The sequence below is a fragment of the Cnephaeus nilssonii genome, assembly GCF_951640355.1.
Source record: "Cnephaeus nilssonii genome assembly, chromosome: X".
NCBI classification, from domain to species: Eukaryota; Metazoa; Chordata; class Mammalia; order Chiroptera; family Vespertilionidae; genus Cnephaeus; species Cnephaeus nilssonii.
This window is the reverse complement of record NC_137071.1, coordinates 3048510-3053511: the sequence shown is the minus strand read 5'-3', so window position 1 is coordinate 3053511 and position 5002 is coordinate 3048510.

Sequence of the window (5002 nt, the reverse complement as noted above, 5' to 3'; positions counted from 1 at the left end):
AAGATGCCTAAGGCACAGGTCATCACTTACTGGATTCATGCATTGTCCAGGCAATGATCATTAGGAAGTTCACCATGGTATCTAGACTGCAACCTGGAAAACATAGGATGCCATACATGTCCACTGTGAAACCTTCCAGATATGAAAATGCAAATAGCCTTGTTGTAGGCCACGAATGTACACCCAAACTATACCTGGCACACCAATGTACACCCAAACTATACCTGGCATCTGGCAGTGCTCTCTAATCTTTGCCATTGCCAAAGACACCTTCATATGATGACTGGCTCCTCAGAGAAAGAATAATCCAGTGATTAATTTGAATTTGGAAACCCGTGGTAGTTACACTGAAATCTTCCAATCACTCAACAATACCGTAGTGTCCAAAGTACATGTGATTGCTAACATACAAAACTAAAGTTTCAGTATGCTTGCTGGTACCTGTATGGTCCCTAGAATTTATTACCTCACTCCCAGTAAACAAGGAATGGTAATAATGATTGTGAAAGCATAGAACTTTGTAGCAGGACACCCAAGATTAGCTGCGACATTTCCTTCTGTAAGAAAGCATCAACTCTACCAGAATACTTTGCAGAACTCCAAGGTCCGGACCAGGTCAGATATGACAACACTTCACAATGGGACACCTACAACATTTCCATGGTTGGTGCCTACTATGAAAAGGATCTGGATACAGCAATACCTCATCCATTCTCAGGGTTCAAGAAAAGTAGTCTCCAAAATATCACATGAACAAAAGGGAGCTGCCTCGATTGCTGAAGACTATCATTTCCTACCAGAATACCTGCAAAGAAGAGTGTCACCTCAGTTATGTAGGGAACAACATCAGCGCTCACCTAGCGATCTGCAGATCAGATGGCTCATGGTGTGGTTGAAGCCCACATCACCACTAACCTGCATAAAAGCCACGTCCTTAGTTCCGGGGCAAGGTTACAGTCATTCTGATTTTTGCACAGGAACTTGAAAGTCATGAATGTTTGTAAACGACAATCCTTTCCCCACCAGGACACCCACAAGCAAACCTCATCCACTATGACACACATCAATTCTACCTGGATAGCAGCAGTCATCCAGAGTGGACAGCACTGTCACAAACATGTCACTCGGGACTGGACACCTGTGAAAAGCCTATGATCAGTACTTCATGTGCATCCAGGATCAGATCCAGTGTGCGTATAATCCTGAAATAGGCACAGTAGGAAACGTAAACCTTCTCTAAAATAGAAAATTGTAAACTCCTACTTAAAATGATTTGCAAGGAATCCATCATTTCTTACAGAATCCCTGCAGGGGAATCATGGTGACAACGAGTGTGAGCACACGGCATCACTTACCTAGACAAGTGAGCATCACATAGTCTATGCTGGGCTTTTGTAGGGTGAGGAAAGCAGCATGTCTGGAAGTATGGGCCCCTATTACCACACTACCTGCCATGCCACCTCCCTCCCACTACAACATGGCAATTAACACGTGTTAAGAGCATCCTATTCACTTAAACTCACCTTGAGTATCAGATGATCTGCACAGTGTTAGGACCCACTAGACCGCCTATCACATATAGAGGCAGGTTCCAATAACCACCATAGTTAGCTCACTGAGTTCTCCTCACAAAAATCTGAAGATCCGTGGTAGTTACACAGTTATCTTCAAATCGCTCAGCAATCCTGCAGTTCACAACTAAGTTTTGTCTAACATACCAAAATGGTGAGGAATGTGCTTGCTAATACATATACTGGCCCTAGAATTCCTTACCTGACTCCCAGTAAATAAGTCATGGTTAAAATGAGTGGAAGACACCTCATCACTTATTCGCATATGAGGAATTTTCCCCGTTAACAGCCATGAAATTTATCATCATGTGGTCTTATCAGGACCCTGAAAAACACACAAGGTACATGTGAAAACACAGAATTTTGAGTAGTGGGACAACTGGTAAGGACGCTCATTTCCTACCTGAATACCTGGAAAGAAGAGATGGTCACCTTGATTTAGTAGCAAAAAAAATTAGCGTTCATCTAGTGATCTGAAGACCAATTGGCTAATGCTATGGTTGAAACCCACATCACCACTTATCTGCATAATAGCCAAGTCCTTGGTTTCGGACAATATTACAGCCATTGTGATTACTGCACAGGAATCTGAAAGTCATGAAATGATTGTAAACTACAAACCTTTCTCCAACAGGATACCCGTAAGCAACCTCGTCCACTGTGAGACACATCAACTCTACCTGGATATGTGTAGTCATCCTGAGTGGACACCACTGTCACCAACACGTCACGCAGTATTGGCTACCTGGGAAAAGCCTGTGATCCACAGAGCGGGTTGGCAAGGCAAGGAAAGTACCAGCATGCCTGCAATCCTAGAACAGGCACAGTAGCAAACCTAAAGGTTCTCTAAAACGGAAAATTGTAAAAGCATACTTAAGAAGATTGGCAAGGAATCCATCATTTCTTACCTGAATCCCTGCAAGAGAATCATGGCCACAATGAGTGTTAGCACACGGCATCACTTACCTAGACATGTGAGCATCACGAGGTCTGTGCTGGGCTTTTGTAGGGGGAGGAGGGCGGCATGTCTGGAATTGTGGACAGGCATTACCTCAGTACCAGTGATACCGCCAACCTCCCCCTACAAACAAGGTAATTAGCACAATTGTTAAGAGCATCCTATTCACTTACACTCATCTTGAGTATCAGATGATGTGCACAGTTGTAGGACCCACTTGACTACAAACCAGGTTTAGAGGCAGGATCCCATAACAACCATAGTTAGCTCACTGAGATCTCACAAGAATCTGAAGAAACACACGTGACAACAGTGTTTAGGATCACAACTTGTTTTATGACCACACCTGCCAACAATGCTTTTCACTTCCATTACGATGAAACACACCAACACAACATTGATATTTCTATGAAATCAGGTCCAAATCTTCCGTAGCAGACACCATCATCTCTCATGAGTATGCCCCAAATATCCTATGCTTACTAACTACTTTGGGAAAACCAGGGTATGCAGCATATATCACACACTGAGGATATCAGCATTACACGGCTTAAATCTGAAGAAGAAAAGAAAAAAATCCCACGATTATTAGGTGAACACTTAAAACAAAGAGGTGGAAACTGAAAGTGTTAAATACACTGTCATCGCTGCCTTAGGAACATGAAGATCGGCTGGTCTGTGCTGTGGTTTAGGCCCACTTCATGCCTGAGCCCTATACCTACTGGATGCCTGCATAGCTACCGTGGACAAACTTCCCGGTGACGAGCTCACAGTGACCTGAAAGACACACTGTGGAAAACATGTGGCCTACAAGCCTTAGGCTACTGAGACAATTGCACATGGCCTTGGTCAATGGCTTTAAAGGGAGACTCGTGACCATTACCTGGACACTTGCTCAGGCGATGACATCATTTTCTCGTGAAGCGATACCTGCAAGCATTCCACAGTCATTAATATGGAGACAGACCTTGGAAAAATTACCTGGAAGTCTCCCTATCAATCCATCAGTATGGGGGCATAAAACGAATATCTGAGGAGGTAGACGGCAACAGCCCATACTCACTATGATTGCTTGGTTGTAATGGATTTCGAACTGCTTATATGCCCAGAACACATTCAATATGGAGTCCAAAAAACATCATTATTCACATCCATCATGCGCTCATGAATGAATGTCACAGAATCTCACACCTGAGTACTAAGTAGGACTTCACGGCTGAGCTGCAAAACAGTAACATGGTCTCAGGGAAACCATACACACGTAAGTAGACATTTGAAGGTCAGAGGTTCTGTCGGATGCCTAAGGTACAGGTCATCACTAACCGGGTTCATGCACTGTCCGGGCAATGATCATGAAGAAGTTCACCATGGTATCTAGACTGCAACCTGCTAAACACAGGATGCCATACGTGTCCACTGTCAAACCTTCTAGAAATCCAAATGCAAGGAGCCTAGTTGTGGGCCACCACTGCACACCCCAACTATAGCTGGCATCTCGCAGTCCTCTCAAATCTATGCCATTGCTGGAGTCACCTTCATATGATGACTGGCGCCTCAGAGAAAGAAAATTCCAGTGATTAATGTGGCGTGAGAGACCCGTGGTACTTACTCTAATTTCTTCCAATCACACAACAATACCGTAGTTCAAAACTAAGTGTTCTCTAACATACCAAGCTAAAGATTCCATGTGCTTGCTGGTATCTGTATGGTCCCTAGAATTTCTTACCGGAGTCCTTGTAAACAATTCATGGTAATAAAGATTGTGAAAGCACAGAATTTTGTAGCGGGACACCCAAGATTAGCTGCAACATTTTCTTCTCTAAGACACCATCAACTTTGCCAGAATACTTTGCAGAACTCCAAGGTCTGGCCAGGTCAGATATGACAACATTTCACCACGGGACACCTACAACATTTCCATGGTTGGTACTGTGGTTCGGCCTACTATGAAATGGATGTGGATACAGCAATACCTCATCCCTCTCAGGGTTAAAGAAAAATATTCTCTAAAAGATCACATGAACAACCTGGAGCTACCTCAATCGCTGAGGACTATCATTTCCTACCAGAATAACTGCAAAGAAGAGAGTATCACATCAATTTTGTTGGTAAAAACATCAGTGCTCACCTAGCGATCTGCAGATCAGATGGCTCATGCTGGGGTTGAAGCCCACATCACCACTTACCTGCATAACAGCCATGTACTTCATTTTGGGGCAAGATTACAGTCATCCTGATTTCCGCACAGGAACCTTTAAGTCATGAATGTTTGTAAATGACAACACTTTCCCCAACCAGGACTCCCGCAAGCAAACCTCATCCACTATGGGACACATCAACTCTACCTGGATACCTGGAGTCATCCAGACTGGACACCACTGTCAAAGACACGTCACTTGGGATTGGCCACCTGTGAAATTCCTATGATCGGTACAGCGGGTTGGCAGCCAGGATAAGATCCAGTGTGCATATA